This window comes from Schistocerca cancellata, chromosome 5 (genome assembly GCF_023864275.1).
Source record: "Schistocerca cancellata isolate TAMUIC-IGC-003103 chromosome 5, iqSchCanc2.1, whole genome shotgun sequence".
Taxonomy (NCBI): domain Eukaryota; kingdom Metazoa; phylum Arthropoda; class Insecta; order Orthoptera; family Acrididae; genus Schistocerca; species Schistocerca cancellata.
The window spans coordinates 412048213-412066828 of record NC_064630.1 but is presented as its reverse complement, the minus strand read 5'-3'; positions in this window follow the sequence as shown (position 1 = coordinate 412066828).

Sequence of the window (18616 nt, the reverse complement as noted above, 5' to 3'; positions counted from 1 at the left end):
TGCTTCGAAACGTCTGAAGCAGTTAAATGGGTCGCTTTTCCCACCACAGACTGCACTGGCATCGTTCGTATTACGATTAGCACCATGAAAAATTCAATAAATCCGATTTACGTTCGTGAAATAACTTTTAATTTCCCCAGTATCGAAAATAAGTTACTTTGCCGACGGAAAAGTTTAGGCGTATGCTGCAGCCACCGCGACCAATAGTTCTGTACAGTGTAACGCTTGAGTATTTCAAGCGTGAATGCCGCGAATTGTCGATTTTGCACTGTGAAATTAGTTCTGTGTCAGCCGCCAGGACTGCTGTGTTTTGTCTGTTAACTCCGTGCCGTTTACTCTTAGTTTAAAGCAATTTGTATGCTCATGGTTCCTCTATCTTGAGTTCTGTGATTAAGCATAGCCCTAGTAACCAATAAACAAGAGCCTTATTCGTTTTTTCACGAGTCTTGCCTTGGTGTATACTGCGTCTAAAAGACATTCTATATTACTGGAACTACGAAGGAATAAAGTCGTTGTCATCTCGGCAAGGAGATATATTTTCTGTGTCATTTATCGTAAACTAAGCAGGCTAACCGGTTGGGCAGGCCAGTACTCAGCCCTACGGCAAATTTGGTGTCCCAGGTATGGTTTACACCTGCCTGGTGCTCAAATTAGAGGAAGTACTATCGCAGGATGACGAAAAATCCGGCAACGACATATCCTGCTGTGTCCAGGCTAGCTATACGGTTACTACCTTTCTGGCCTCACAACACTGCGCTTAGGTTTGCTGTAGCTGAAGCCAGTTTCTTTTATTCGTAAGTAACTACCGACACCACCGAGTTCGCGCTGGTTGTGAGCCAACTTGACAATTAGTACGTGGCTGAATTGCAAGATTTGATAACTTCGCCGCCAGAGAGTGGTTTATACGATCATCTCAAAGCAGAGCTAATCCGTCATGCATGCACTTCGCAAGAAGAACGTCTCCACCAAGTCCTGAGTCAGCAAGACATCGATGATACCATACCATACCATCCCAGTACTTTCGGCGCTTGCGAAGCAAAATCGACACTGGCACTGTACCAGACAACTTGCTCTGAGAACTATCTAAGGTAGTCGGTTCGTCGCGATCTAACATGCCTTTAGACACAGTGGCAGAGCTAGCAGACTAATTGTAAGACGTCGTATCATCCACGCCTGCCAGTGTAACAACTGGGCAGTTCGCAACCACGTCTGCTACGGTATTGCGCACCAACAACGACGTTGTGACGGTAACGGTGGACGTACGGACAGCAGATTGGGCAGCTGTTATTACGCCACGACACCTGCAGTGACTGTGGCCGATCCTGATTCCTGAAGCATTCATACAGCAAATCGTCGACCACCTCGACTATAAGTGGGACAGAAACGCAGCAGGGGGTATGTTGGTACCAAAGCAGATTTGGTGATAAAGCACATCACCGTACCAAACCCTGCACGTACCCAAGTGCCAGAGGCAGTCGGATGTAGACCCTTCGTACGATTGTGAGTTTGAGTCACAGCGTCTGTTTGTAGATGACCGATGTGCTGGACAGAAATACCTGGTTGACACTGGCTGTCATCTGAGGACGACGCTACACAGGTGTAGGACACATATGTCGTTCTGTCTAGCTGCCACAGACAATTCTATCGTGACGTACAGCACACACTGATTTGACCTGGACCTAGGCGTATACCGTGTGGGAGTTTACAATCGCGAACGTCGCAGAGCAGATAGTATGAATGCACTTCCTGGCTTACTACAGTCTTCTGTCTGACATTGCAAACAAAAGTCTAGTCGACCAAACCACCGGAATGCTGAGTGCAGGATTCAGGTGCCATGCAACCATCCAAACCGCCTAACTGACTGAAACTACAGGGAGCTTCTATACCCCACTACTTCGAGATTTCCCAGCACTTACAAGACCACCAGATATGCCTAAAGGAGTAAAGCATAACACCAAGCACAAAATAAAGACTACTGAGGGATCCCCAATATCTTATAGATCATGACATTTATCCCCGAATCGCTTAGCAACTGCAAAGGCTGAATTTGAAAGCATGATTCGAGAGGACATCATACAACAATACGGTAGTACTCGGCCATCATCACTGCATTTAGTGCCAATAAAGTATGGTGCATAACGCCCTTGTGGTGGCTGTAGAGCACTTAACACCCAAGCAATGCTCGATCATTATCCAGTGCTGTAATTCCATGATTACAACTACGCATTGAGTGGTGCCCGCCAGTACAGTGTGTTGGACTCCACCAAGGCATAATTGCAGATAGATGTCGGCAAAGAATACATCCCAAAGACGGCCATAATTACACTGTTGGCTTTATTTGAAAGCAAATTCGTGACATTTGGTCTCAGGAACGCTACATAGACATGGCAGAGATTTATCAGTTCAGTGTTGCATGGCCTGCCATTCTGTTTCATGTACCTTGACGACATACTTGTATCCTCAGGCTCTCCAGAAGAACATTGCCAGCACCTCATAAAAGTTTGCTGGGTCACCACATTACCATCTCAGACTCCATATCGCTATCTGAGAAAGTGGAAGCCATTCTGAAGATCCCGTGGCCTTCCACAGTTAAGGAGCTGTGACGATTTCTAGGGATGCGAAAGTTTTTTCATCGCCATCTACCACAGAAAGGAGAAAGTCAAGAACCATTAACGACTGTGTTCGTAGGTCTGAAATGCAAATGGAATGAAGCAATAACTTGGACAGATCGCATGACTACTGCGTTCAAACAAGCGATAGTGAACGCCGCATTGTTGGTGCACCGTGAGCCAAGTACTCTGTTAGCAGCGGTGGTAGATGCAAGCCAGATGACGTGGGCGCTGTGTGGCACCAACACAATAATGACACGTGGCAGTCTCTAGCCTTTTTCTCGTAGAAACTGTCAACACCTAACAAAGTGGAGCGCCATCTCAACAAAGTGGGGTGCTTATAAGTGCAAACTATTAGCGACATATGAAGCAGCCAAGTACTTCCAACCTCAGCTGGAAGCTCATGAGTTTACAATCTTCTCTGATCACTATCCTCTCTCGTATTCATTTCGGCAGAACAACATCCACTATTCGGCACAGCAGCTTAACCAGCTTATGTTTATTGCACAGTTCATCACAGACGTCCGACACATATCCAGGATCGAGAATGTAGTAGCAGATTGTCTTTTGCTAGTTAGTAACGTCTCCACTATTGACTACACAGAACTGGCAGAAGCACAGTTTATCTTCCAGAAACTGAAAGAGACATTGTAGGAAACAGTTTCGTAGTTAGGCTTGCAATTAGTCAACGTTCCTGGCACAGGCATCAAGTTACACTGAGTTGTAACAAGACCAAAACCATGGCTGTTTTTTTTTTTTTCAGTAAGATTTCAGAAGAATGCCTTAGAATCTTTACAGATGGCGCGCGATGTATGTTACGCCCCATCACAGATCGCTTAGTGTGGCCAGGAATGAAGAACGACTGCTGTGAGTGGACGCGATGTTGCATACAGTGTCAGTGTTGCAAGGTCAGCTGGCACCACATGCGCCGATCGGCAACTTCCCCGACAGTACCGTGCGTTTCACTCACGTGCATGTGTACGTCATACGACCACTATCACCTTCAAACAGTCAGTGATGGCCACTGACAATGACCGACCGATTCACTCGTCGGCCAGAAGCGGTACGTATGGACATCTCCACAATAACTTTGGCTCATACCTTCGTGCTAAATTGGGTGTTGTGTTTTGGCTATTCCTCTGCACATTGCAACAGCTCGTGGCAAGCAGTTTGAAGCGGGATTGTTCACCAAGCTGGCAGCATTCTGTGGCATGGCTCATCACTAAACAACCAGCTACCATCCTGCCAGCAACAGAATGATAGAATATTGGCGTCAAACACTAAAAGCGGCTCTAATGTGCCACACTGATGAGTGGACAGAATCTCTGAAAATGGTCCTATTAGGTGTGCAGAATGCGTACAAACCCGATCTTGACGGCTCCTCTGCAGAACCGGTGTACGGAGAGTTACAACGATTGCATGGCGAATTTGTAGATGTGGGTCTGCAGCCTGATAAAGACCCATCTAACTTCGTCGGTCGCCTTAGAGATCACGTCAAGAAGATCTGACCTCCACAGCCATCCAGACTCAGATCTGTTGCCACTTTTGTCCACAAAGACCTTATCACATGCACACATGTGATATTGCATACTGATGGAGTCAAACTGGCTGTGCAACCACCATACACTGGGTCACACCATATGGTCAAGGCGGTAGATCGCAGACTGGACGTTCTGGTCAATGGAAAATACACCACCATTACGATAGAAAGGTTAAAGCTGGTGTATACCTTCAACGAGCTGCACCCTCACAGACACTCGATGAACAAAGTTCACATAGCACCCGGCCCAGCTACAACTCCTCCTGTGCCAGCACCTGATCCAACAACAACACCTCCTGCGCCAATACTGGCCATGGTGCCAGCAACAACGACCACAGAATTTTGTCAGTAAGTCCACTTCCTGGATACTTCCTGGATGGCGCTCCACTTCCGCTGAGAGGGCTGCTGTAGCGACCATGGCTAGCAGTTCTGTGCAACTAAATGTGCAAGTGTTTCTTCACATGCGTGTCATACCAAGAGTGTTCAATTCCACACTGTCAAATTAGTTATGTGCCAGCCACCAGGAGTGCTGTGTTTTGTCTATTAACCCCATGCCGTTTACTCAAAGTTTATAGCAATTTATTGGTTCATGTTTACTCTATGTTGAGTTCTGTGATTGTGCATAGCCCTTAGTTACCAGTCAACAAGAGTTTCATTCGTTTTCTCGCAAGTCTTCTCCTGGTGTGCACTGCATCTAAAAGATATTCTGTATTACTCGACCTATTAATGAATGAAGTCGTCGTCATCCCAGCAAGGAGATATCGTCTGTACGTCATTTGTCATAAATTAAGCAGGCTAGCCAGTCAGATGAGCCAGTACTCAGCTCTGTGATCAAAATGTGATCCTCCAGAAGAAGAGCACTGGTTATATGGAAATTTGTTGTCCATCTTCCTGTGAACTCCCTAGAAAAAATTCCACAACACGCCACTGGTTCATAAATTATTAACAGCTACTAGTAAAAATACATTGTAGCATAAATCAGTGTACCATAATCATCCTCCCACGCCAATGAAAATTTCAAAGTAAACAGAACACATTCTCATGCTTTGTTTAGTGGATTCTGTGTAATTAGAGTTTACTAAATGCAGTAGCATTCAGTACAGTGTAATTACGTTTACACTATATCACACAATTACATATACAAATATGAACTTTGATGCAAATTTTTTTGTGTAATAGTAACTGGCGCAATAACTACCAAACCATACTCAGTGGCAAGAGGCAACACAATTCAAGACAGATTTTCATATTCATTCTTTGACTAGATCTAATATAGTCAAACACCAATTTTATTAAAACCTGCTAAAATGGATTTTTCCATTATATGTTAGAAAGTATGTAAAATGGATGTGAATAAAAATAAAGTATAATATAAACAATATACCTACAGTTCAGGCAAATCTAGCAGCTCAGTCATGGATTCTTAAGCAGAAACCAATATACATGAGTCCACAGAACACCATGTCATTAAACCAGCTTCTGTTTTATATGAAACAAAAACAAATGTGGAATAATTTACGCCACCAAATATTACAGATGCGAACAAAAATCAAACAGAGTACTAACAACATACTTACAATGCAATTCAAAGAGTGCAATACACATAAGAAACCATAAACAAGATAACAATGTGATGATACCAGCTTCTTTGTCATATTGTGTCACATTATTTTTAGGTTTTGAGATATTTAAAGCACAATCTTTTCCATTTGATAATGGCCACATGATCAAAAAAGCATATTGGGTGTTACAAATAAGTAATTTTACAATCAAAAGGTGATCATAAGAACATTTACAAAATTTTATATGCATGTGAATCCCAGCTTCAAGACGTTAATCCTAGTTGTTGCAATTTCTCCAATACATTATTTAGCAAGGTCACTAAAAAGTTTTCAGTCACACATTTACGACAGACCTACAAGTCTCACTCATAAGATATAAATGAAATTGTTATGTTGTTGTTCAAGTTGTTATGGTCTTCAGTTTGAAGACTTATTTGATGCAGCTCTCCATGCTTCTCTATCCTGTGCAAGCCTCTTCTTCTCCAAATAACTACTCCAACATACATCCTTCTGAATCTGCTTACTGTATTCATCTCTTGTCTCCCTTATATTTTGATGTTCTGTGAGTGGCATACTGCAGTGGCACTGAGGCTGCATATCTGAACAACCAGTTTTCAATGGTGTCATCCAAATGACGCCACTTATGCCATGTAGGAAAAAGTTCAACTCGGTTGTACCTTGTGATGATATGAGCCCACCCTGACCACCGAATAGCGTCATTTTGCTGCTTCCTGATTGCTACATTTTCAAACACCAGCTTATTGTCATAGTGAGCAAAATGACTGATGCTCTATTCCAATCGATTTCAGTGGGTTTTTATTTTCTAACTGAAAAAAGTCAAAACAGCAGTCAGTAGGTACAATTTCGCAGCTTCTGGAATTACAAGTGAAGAAACCTAATATTGGTCTTAAAATTCTTGTAGCGCTAAGTGTGTGTGAGTGTGTGCTTGCATACACATTCATGCACAGTATCTGCAAACGAATGATATGTGCTATAATGTTGAAAGATCTGTGGATGAATAAATAGATAAACTTACTATAGTCCAAAACAGGGACTTGTATAAACGTCTCAGTTTGAGAGTCCAGTCACTATAAGAATTATGGACTGTATGCAGGAAATAGCCCCAGACTCTGATATGTCAGCTGAGAAACCAAAAATTAGATGTATTCAAAAGGAACGAAGGCAATAAAATTCTAAAATCTTGGAAGATTGCTGCATCTGCAGATGATACTTACATGCAAACTGTTGCTTGGTTTGCCATAGGAGACAGCATTTTCCACTTTGAGTGTTATTTCTTTCAGAAATGTATTTGTTGCACTTATTTTAATTATACACAAAATCTGTTTTCGTATACAATATTTAGGTTTCATTTTTTTTGCGTGCACCTCTTGTGACAGCTCTGATGCCATAATCAGCACTATAACATTAATATCAGACCACATGAGTTCAGCTGACGCCATACTGGAACCAGAGTCACAGATATGAATTTGTGACATCTTCACAGTTCCACTGTAGTTCGTCACTAGGAATGTGGCGTCACTTTACTTGCATGAGTAAATATGGCTCAGATTGCAGTAGGTATAGCACTGTTGTTGCTTTAAAAAAATAGGAAGCTGGAGGATATAGTCACTGTTTATAAATTAAATTTCTTAAGTTATGTAAGTAAACTGAGATTGAAGTCTGAATAACTCCAATTTAATTCCAGAAACTCTTCCTGGAATTTGTGTTGTATTTAAAACATCTGATTGCAATATATTTTTCTTTCAGCTCTTTAACTTAATTTTTTGTACTCTCTTAGACATTTTGTCATGTATGGTATATTTCTTATGTGTGTAGTTATGTAAAATGAGGTAACACAGCTCATTACCTACTATTTAGAGGCTGACATTCCTGACAACAGGAACACCAATACTACTGAATAAGTGGAATCTAATGCCTTTCAAAAGTAAAAACCAAAACCAAAAATATAATTGTCTGCCTTGACTCTATTTATGTTTTTATTTTTTTTAAATACACCCCTTAATACATTCTGACCATCGTCATCATCAGAATATGTCAGGTAACCAGAACAAATGAGAAATACTATTTCTACCACAATACAAGAATACATAGTTCAGGACAAAATGATTGCCTACCATATTTAAAACTTCAATACACTGTATCTTATAATTCACCTGTACACTTGTACCATGACTAGTGCTGTTTAGTGAGGCAGCTTACTTTATGTAATAATCTGTGACCATTAAATGGCAATAAGTGCATTTGAATTTGTCAACTAAAACTCAAATCAATGTTTACAAGTCAAGTGTACAGTCATTTCAAAAATAACCTATAAAAATAATGAATTGGAAGTGTCATGCTCAAGTTTAAGGTAACATCTACAAATTGAATATACATTAATTTCATAAAAGAAGAAGTCAGCCGTTCCATAAAAAATAATGTACAGTCATTTCGTAAAAATACTCTGTATGGAAGTAAAATGAACAATTGCCCTGTTAAACAGTTTAATGTGTGGTTTTCATTCAAAAAATGGTTCAAATGGCTCTGAGCACTATGGGACTTAACTACAGTGGTCATCAGTCCCCTAGAACTTAGAACTACTTAAACCTAACTAACCTAAGGACATCACACACATCCATGCCCGAGGCAGGATTCGAACCTGCGACCGTAGCGGTCACGCGGTTCCAGACTGTAGCGCCTATAACCGCACGGCCACTCCAGCCGGCTGGTTTTAATTCTCTTTTTTACAAACAGAGCTTAATGTAACTTTATCTGTACTGTATATTATGTAAAGTTATATTGCAACTTCTTCTTTTTGTAAGCTGAAGTTATAAAACACAATGACTTTATTATTAAACTACATGAAACTGGCTTTAACATGTTAGCATAGAAAGAACTGTTGACTCAGGTATCGCCACCATCTCATGGCTGTTGTGTTTATTTGTTGTGTTGACAGTGTAAAAGATGGCCGTATTTGTACTAGTACTATTACTTCTTATTTGTTCTGTTTATCCCACAGATACCAATGGTGGCTATGGCCACACCATCTGTTAAGGGATGAATTTTTAAAAAAGAAAAATGTAAACAACACTCAACAAGGATAATTATATTTGACTAATAATAACCATTGCGGTTTCATACAAAGATCTTGTGTTATTTATAGCCAAAAAATATGTGGTTCAGTTGGTAAGTGCAACTCCTACTAATTTAGAGATCCCGTGTTTGAACCCACCATTTATCTTGATGTGGAAAATGCCATAAAGTTATACCATTCTATGGAGTCCACATTAAACTTGATAAGTTAGTTCTAAGACCAGCTGAAGAAGGTTAGGTTATATCACAGTGGCAGGCAGTATTAATTTATTAGGTGACCTTTACATGTACAACCTTACTTTGCAAACCACTATGAAATGCATAGTGGACACTTCCCATTGCTACAGTAACATAATCGTGTTTCTTCCCATTTCATTCATGTATGGAGTGCAGGCAGAATGACTGCTTAAAAACTTCTGTTCACACAGTAAGTAGTATAATCTGCCTGTGTGTTCTATACAGGGCAATACATAGTGGGATGAAGAATATCTGTAGATTTTTTTATTTAGTTTTGGTTTTTGGAATTAGTAATCAAGTTTTGACTGGATAATTGACCTCTCATAAAGTATTGGCCAGTTCATGTTTTCCACCATTTCAGTGAAGCTCTTCAAGAACTCAAACAAACCTATGACCATTCATACTTCCAATCCTTGCATACTTTTAGTATCTCTCATTAATAATATTTGTTATTAGATCCACACATTTGAGGAGTATTATAAAATGGGATGTGCAAATATTATGTAATCAGCCTCTTTTGTAGATACCTTTTTAATAGTTTTTGGAGTACAGTGCTTTATAAATCTGGAATTAGTATTCTTTTCGATTTGAGTGTTCTGTTTGTCAAAGGTTTTACTCCCTAACCGCAAACTCTCTGTTGCATAATAATTGTTAGAGGAAATGCTCAAGAGTGTTTTTTTTTATCAAATTTGTATCCCTGTATTAGGCATAATTTAATTCGTTCACAGACATCAGGCTTCTACTCAATTTAAAAAAAAAAAATTCTTGAATATTAACACTAAGAAGGATTACATACAGTATCTTTGCTTCTTCTTCCGATTTCAGAAAGAATTTATTGACTTTAACATGATATTTGTACCACAGTGAAACTTAGAATTTTTCACATAAATGAAAAATCGTAGAATCACAGTGTACCTGAGCCACTAGCATCATACTGAGCGGGACTGAGCAACCTCACTTTTTTTTGTACCCACAGACCACTATTTGTTCTTTTTCTACATATATGTGTGTGAGATAGACAGACAGACAGACACACACACACACACACACACACACACACACACACACAGAGAGAGAGAGAGAGAGAGAGAGAGAGAAGGTCTTCCTGCCTTCACTTCGGCCCCTTGTCTACATTTACATCTGAACTGTGCAACTGTGAAGTACATGGCAGAGGCTATGTCCCATTGTTATTCACAAAATAAAAAATAATGTAAGAGTCTACGACTTCTGTGTCAAAGTAACACAATGAGAATCGATCATCTTAAATAAATACTTGTGTCCATTATTCTGCAGGGACATGAAGTGGAACGATCACATAGGCTCAGTAACAGGTAAAGTAGGTGGAAGAATTCAGTTCACTGGTAGAATACTAAGTAAATGCAATCAGTCCACAATGGACGTTGCTTACAAATCGCTTGTGTGATCCGTCCTTGAGTATTGCTCAAGTGTGTGGGACATTCGACGTAAAAGGTTTCTGGGTGAGGTGCGGAGCCATAATGTATAAAACTATTGCTGCTGGAGAAAAGAACCAACGTTTCGGCCACGGTTGCAGCGACCTTCTTCAGTGTCTACTGTTGCGTTCTAGCTATGCAGAGTCCTTTATACTTTGTTGTTACTGTTCATAGTGCATGCCATTGCGTCATAATTTTAAAAATATAGTTCGTTTCATTAGTCACTTAAGAAAAAAGGAGAGGGAACTTTATTTTAATAGGTTGTTGCGGTGGAGGGCGAACGTAACCTCTGTTGTCTATTGGCTCTTGTGTTATGTGCCATGATTGGTGCTCACCGTCGATTGAGAATTGGCTGCTGTTTACCAAATGTTGGACGTTGGTCGAGTGGTGGCAGTTACTCGCTGGTAGTGCTCGTGGCTAGTGTTGACAGTGCGGTCTATTGGGCTCTGATGGCTGGTAGGCAAGACGGGCAAGTCTGGTCTATCCTCCCTATTCATGTTATTCAGGTGTTTAATTATTTCGATGGCCTCTCTGATTTTGCGTTTTGTCATAACCGGCTGCTTGGCCAACACACAGGCTTCGCTGAATTTTAGATACTTTTCCAATACTAACTTGCAGACACTAGCCTGCAAATTAAGACTTCTAGTTGGCAAGACGGATTCTTATGTGAAGAACTCGTTGCACGTTATAGAACGCCTAAAGGGAGAAATAATTTTACTTACGGTCATCATGGTCAGCTTTGGCATGAAGTCACTATTTACGAACCTGCCAGTAGATGAAACTATCCCCGACGGCTGTGGCTTGTGGCGGGAATGATTCACGTTTCTCAGTAACGGCAGGAGCCGTCTGCATGGAAAGTGTGGTGTCACCGCCAGACACCACACTTGCTAGGTGGTAGCCTTTAAATCGGCCGCGGTCCGTTAGTATACGTCGGACCCGCGTGTCACCACTATCAGTGATCGCAGACCGAGCGCCACCACACGGCAGGTCTAGTCTAGAGAGACTCCCTAGCACTCGCCCCAGTTGTACAGCCGACTTTGCTAGCAATGGTTCACTGACTACAGACGCTCTCATTTGCAGAGACGACCGTTTAGCATAGCCTTCAGCTACGTCATTTGCTACGACCTAGCAAGGCGCCATGTTCAGTTACTATAATCTGAACAGATAATATTGCGACTCATGTAACGTCAAGAGCGACGTTCATCATTAATGGATTAAAGTTAAGTATCCAAATAATTACGTCCGCTTTCTGAATTCTAATTTCTTGTCATGTTCCAGACCTCACGTCAGTATAGTCCTTCCCTCCTCACGCCAGCCTGCGTGAGCTAAAACCCGTGCATTTCGGCCTCCTCTAGTAACACGGTGTTGGCTCTTCAGCCAACACAACAGAAAGGTCTGTTGGGATGCAAGAATGTAGCTGACTTAACTGTGTCGTCCTCTAGAAGGCCGAATAGCGAACTAATACCTAGTACGCGTTGGACAGCTTTGTGATCGTGTAGAAAATTGAGAAGATTCAATATGGACATGTGTTTGTGCTGGACCATTATCCCCTCCCATGTAAATCGTCCCATTGACTGCTTCTTCACATTTCCTGTCTTCATTTGGTTGAGAGAACATCGATTGTGGTGTGTGCTGAGTGCATCTAGCAGGTGAAAGACGGATGGAGGACACGTTTGCTGGTTCTCTAGACATGAGGAACACCTTAGCTGACTTTGTAAATTATGGGGCTGATTTGGAATCTTTTATATCACCGACATTGGTATTCGCGAGTGGAAATATCAGTTTCCCCTATTTTTTTCGAGTTTTCGCGTAAAGTTCTTCGCAGTAATGGTAATTTTCTAGTTACTCAATGGTTTAAAGCACACTCCACTTTGCAAAAGTTTCGGATTTGTAGAGAAATAATTTCAAGTCTATATCTTCGGAATTATGTTGCGCGAGTGACAGGATACTGCTATGTGCTTGATATCAAGCAGTATCGCGTAAATGGTATAATATTGTGGCAAACCATGTGAAAACACATGTGTTCTTCTAATCCTAGAGTCTGGAGATGTGTTTAGAAAACAAGCAAGCAAGCAAGCAAATTGGTCGGGGTGACAAACATTGACCCAGCCTTCGTACAACAGTCTTCGCGGCATATGTAGGAGTGTGTGGTAGTCGCAACTGCGTGTCTTATCGTGTGGGAGGTATAGATTCAGCACATCAATAGCCATAAGGGGAATGAAAGACTTTTTTACGTGGAAAATTATGTGCACTGTAGATACTGAGATGCGTTCCAGAGCCACAGTCATAAAGAGGAGATATATCCAGTACATTGCTCGGTCTCAGACTACGGCAGAAATCCTAATATTTAATTGCAGTTACACTGACAAATACCTGTCTGGTTCCCAGTATTCTTGTGAGTCTGGAGATGGCTGTAGAAAGTACAGCGGCAACCAAGCATGCCATCCTTTGTACACTGGTTCAGAGAGTCCGAGAAAGCTTATAGGTTATGACGATTTGGCTCGCGGCTCCCCCTGGGCGGGTGAATGGTGAAATAATACCTAGTTTGCGATGAGTTGCCTTCGGGACCACGAGTGTCACGTGTATACTCTGCGGAAATTTGAGAAGATTCAATATGACGAGTGTTTGCACTAGGAGTATTGATAGCATTCTCCTGGGATGTGGGGTCTTCCACGACCGGCTGACCACTCTCTCTGGCTGACATGCTCTTCCGTGACTGTGGTCATGGGCCACACTTTACGGTGGTAGTTTCCTCCGTCGGCGCTGCACAGAGGCACGGTGGGGTGGATACGTGGGATGTATTTGACGATCTGTAGATCACTTTTGCAGGCTTTAACTGTCAGTGCAATATGGCGATCTGTAGAAAATAGTTTTTGCCGCTGAAAATCACGTCTGCAGAAAAAAAAGGTGGACAGTGCTTACACACTGGTGGCATCAGCAGTTTGGTGGGTAAATTCAGTAACAGCCTATCATAATGCTCCATTCATTCACAAGACATCCTTTGTGCCATGACATAGGAGCTTCTACATAGCGGTGTTTCGGAGCTGTTGAAATCAGGATTTAACGATTTCCAGAAATGGTAACATGTGGTGCCTCATTAGGACCATAAGGAAGAATGTATTCAGTGTTATTCTGAGCTATTTTCAAAGACAGGCCCTGTTTGGGCAAGAATTTTCATGCAGATAAACTGAGGCATCACGAAAGCTCCTACAAAAGGACTGTTTACTATTTTTACGAGAGGTCGACTTGGCTTTCTTTTACATAGCCATGTTACATAAGTATAACATTGAGAACCTCTTAGATTCGCTTGCAGTGATGTGTAGCTATAAGAACATTTCGCAGCGATGCGTCAGCCACACTTGGCTGGTAAACGCGTGCTTGGCTAGATGCAGCTTGCATGTCCCATTATGATCGCTAGGAACAATGCAACCTGTGCTATTCTTCTAAGCATTGGATCATATTTCTATAGCGCAGCCCAGAGGGTCACTAGGCTCTCATTTGCGTAGACATGTGACGTCAGTATAACACTCGAAGGATAACTCTATACCTGAAAACAGATGCGACTTTCACCTGCTTGCTGTAGGCGGCAGTGGGATGATAGTGATGACGCTGACTTGCGTCAGGCAGTGGCTCATGGCGGGCTGTGTGCATGCACACGTTGGAGCCTCTGATAGTTGTGAATGATAATAGTTCAAAAGCGTTAGTTTAGATGGAATGAGTGTTTGTACAGTGCATTATTTTCTGCTGTTTAAGCTTTCTGCGTGTGTTTGAAGAGCCTTTTACATGCATTATTTTTTGAAAATTTACGAGTTGTTTGTGTTTCTGCACAAAATTGTATTGCGTTATTTCGGTGATTTACGAGTAGTTTACAGGTCTGTATGCAGTGTACTGCGTTATTTCGATAATTTACGAGTTGTTTGCGTGTCTGTACATCAGTGTACTGCATTATTTCGGCGATTTACGAGTAGTTTGCAGGTCTGTATGTTGTGTACTGAATTATTTCGGTAATTTACGAGTTGTCTGCGTGTCTGTATGCTGTGTATTGTGACCCCAAGCATGCCAGGGCGAGTGTTTTGTATCAGTGTAATAAATATACTATGTCAAATCCGTCCCTAAATAAATTGCTCGAAAATAAATAAGGTATGTTCCTTCTCTTTCCAGTAGCCATTTTTCCCACAGACCACCATGGGATGAAAGTGCACTCTGTTGGCAGTACTGTGTACTAGGGCTCAGTCAGTTGGACTCTAGACTTCATGGTGGACACAATGGATGGAGCTACTACCTCAAATTGTTTAAATAAAGACTGCCTGCAAAATAAGACTTACGTCCACCCTATCCAGCAGCCCAGCACTGGCTGAGTCCTTTTCCCACCATCTTTCCTCCCAAGACCGCCCTCTTGGATTACATCACGGAAGGGACAACATTGCCCTCTGCTGGCAGTACTGTGTACTAGGTCAGTTGGACTTCGGACCTCATGGTTCAAATGGCTCTGAGCACTATGCGACTTAACTTCTGAGGTCATCAGGCGTAGAATTTAGAACTAATTAAACCTGTCTAACATAAGGACATCACACACATGCATGCCCAAGGCAGGATTCGAACCTGCGACCATAGCGGTCGCTCGGTTCCAGACTGAAGTGCCTAGAACTGCACGGCCACTCCAGCCGGCCAGACCTCATGGTCGGCACACTGGATGGAGCTACTGCCTCAAATTGTTTAAATAAACACTGCATGCAAAATAAAGACTTACACCTATCCTATCCAGCACAGGCTCAGTCCTTTCCCAGCCAATTCCTAGGAAGAGGTGGCGGTCGGATGCCTTAGGTTAGTGGAGGTAGCCCAAGTGACCTATTTTCCCGCCATTTTCTTAGGTTAGTGGAGGTAGCCATGGTGTGGTGCATTGTCCTGCTGGAATTTGAACTTGCCGCCATTTTCTTGTGTGGGTTGGGGAGGGGGAGGGGAGGGAGTTATTTTAGTGGAGGTAGTCCAATTGGCCTATTTTCCCGCCAAAATTTGAACTTCCCAACTTGACATCATTGCGACGTTGCTATCAACGCCATCTTTGATCCACCATCTTGAATAAATATGGCAACAATGGAGAGTGTGGTAGAACATACTTTGTTCTACTATTGATGCTCCATGATGTCAGGCTTTGGACAATAATTGTACATGTGGTACTAGGCCAAATGCTTTTCGGGAATTGATGAACAGTGTATCTACCAGAATGCTTTGCTTTATGGTTCTCAGCACGTCATGTACGAAAAGTGCGTGTTAGGCTTCACAAGATCTGTGTTTTCTCAATCCATGCTGGTTGGCATGGAGGACGCCATTCTGTTTGAGACACCTCATTGCGTTTGAGTTCAGAATATGTTCTACGATTCTGCAACGAATGGATTCAAAGATGTTGCACAGTAGTTTTGTGCTTGCACTTTCCAGTATTCAGCTTCGCTGGTCTGGCCTCAGTGCCTTTCATGTTCATCTCCCAAACCACGAAACTGGAAACTAAAAAGTTAAATTCTTCAACATGGAACATTAAAAATATATTCTTAACAAAAATCTAAAACTTTGAGTTATAGAAACGGGAAAATCCTTAGTACTTGAATATTTTACCTTCTTTCGAAACTACATTTCTCCTTCGACACAGAAATCTTTCGAATAACGTAAATTTTCGTACCAAATTAATTAAATATGTTCTTCTTGGCAACTCTCTTAATTGGAAAGCACAAACTAAACATTATCACTTCTTTACTGCAAAGCATGAAGTAAAATATTTTGAGCAAATGCTTTATATTTAAGACTCATTCTAAGATTTTGATGTACTTCCATTAAATAGTGTACAGTTTTTAAAGGCACATCTGCATGTTGAGCTTTTATTAGCAGAAACGTAATTATAAGTACTGAAATAAAGAAATAATATGAGCCATAGATTTAGTCCACGGCTGTATAAATATTGTATGCAGCCGCTGGAAACATTTGAAGATTTTTGATCGCCATATCAGTAGACTAAGATGCACCTTTTGTATTCTAGGTCTTGTCCAAGTAGGGCATATTATGGCACACCGCCATTAATACTTCATTATTTCATTACTATTTTCAAGAGGTGCAACTAAACGGCACTCGTGATTGCATAATGTAAGTGTCCTACTTTAAATAATGTTTTTATTTCAGAATATACTGTCATTACGTACTAACCTATGTATGATTTATATTGTATCTTTAGTCATTGTAAGATTGTTGGGTGACATGGCATGGCAAAAGGTTACGTATTTTTAAGCCAAAAATTCGTCCAGCTCGATCCACCGTCGTCTTCGGGTGCTGTTTTTTTCACGGAGTCCGATTTACCACAGAAACAAGAAACAGACCTTTAACAAAAATGCCATCCTCAAGCGCCGAGAGTTTGTATGAATTTTTTTTATATTCATTACTATAATTCATTATATTGTCTCGATCCAGGAACGAATGAGCCAAAAAAGAAATTAATTAAATTGGCGATTTCGTGTCTGGACACATTTTTTTATGTACTATATTGTCTTCCTTTTGTTACATGATTATTGGATACCACAAACTGGATACGACACCGGAATACATTGAAGTAAGACGCATTGTATGTCGACACCTGAAATTACGCTGCAATCGCGGATACAAGGTAAGGCACCACATCCTTACTTCAGCAATCTTGCCCAAGCGCTATGTATTATCGTAGCTTACATGGTAGATCTATCACAAATTTTCGTTACTGTAGCAGTGATTTTAAGCTACATCGCGGTTTCCAAAATTATTTTCATTATTCATACAGTGCAACAATAAAGTTTCATCAGTTCACAAAATGGCCGTAATATGGCGTGCAGCCATTAGTGTTCAAAATTCCACCATTACTTTCGACAATTAATTTTCTTGTTCAGACATTGTCGCACAGCGAGGTTAATTTTTGTATTTATTCTGATTACACATACAAGTTTATATTTTTATTGTGTCATACATTACTGTGGCATGGTATTGACCAGAAAACAATTAGCAAAGATGGAGAACCAGAGACGGGAAACACAGACGTAATCCTACTCTGACGTGCCATTAAATAATGAAATTGACTCGAATACTAATGAGCGACATATTATTTACTTTTCTCGTGACGTAAATTTAGAAAATAGACGATCTATCAGTAATGTGCCTAAATCTAGTTCCGAATCCATTTTGGTGTCTGACGTCATATCTAACGACGAGGTGGGGATGGAACAGTTGCACATCACTAGCATTACCAATATGTTAGATGCGATTATGAAGCAGATGAACGAACAAAAACACATGCTGTCTGACAACAAAAATCAGGTGGAATCCATTCAGTATCAGATGACACAACAGAAACAGGACATTGACGCACGTATCGTCCAACACATGACGTCTATGCGCGCCACTCTGGAAACAGCTCATGACGAGATAAAAACATGACATGATGAAATTAAATCAGATTTAGCTGCACTTAAAACGTCAAACGGCACTTCGTGTAGCCGTGTTGAGGAGATAAATAACAGACCGATTGGACAAGTGACCGACCTCAACGCTAAACTTTCAGAGCTTTCATTACAACAAGAAAACACAAATAAAGATGTGACAGATATCCAAGCACAGCCGGCCGGGATGGCCGGGGACTGATGACCTTAGAATTTAAGACCCATAGTGCTCAGAGCCATTTGAACCATTTTTTTTTATCCAAGCACAAGTAAACTATCTCAGTAAAATACGCGAGTCTGTCATTACTCAGATTAAATCTTATCCGACAGTGCATGTTGATATAAAAACGCGTATTGCCGATGTCGAAAACCAGGTTGACACAATTGACAAACAGCTTTCTGAAAAAGCAAGACTACGCACTGACAACCATTTCTCATGATCAATAGAGAATTTCACAGTTGAATAGAGCAAAAAGACAAATATTTTGACGAGTGCTTACAAGAAAAATTGCCTGCTGTTGTCCGCGACACTGTCGCGGAATTTCTAAATAGCAGCATACACGTAATCAATCAAGCATCACAATCTGCCGCTGCGCAGTCGAAACATTTGACAATGACGAACAACCAGTGTGCAATGACAGTAATAGCAACCAAAACACACAGTTTGGCAATGAAT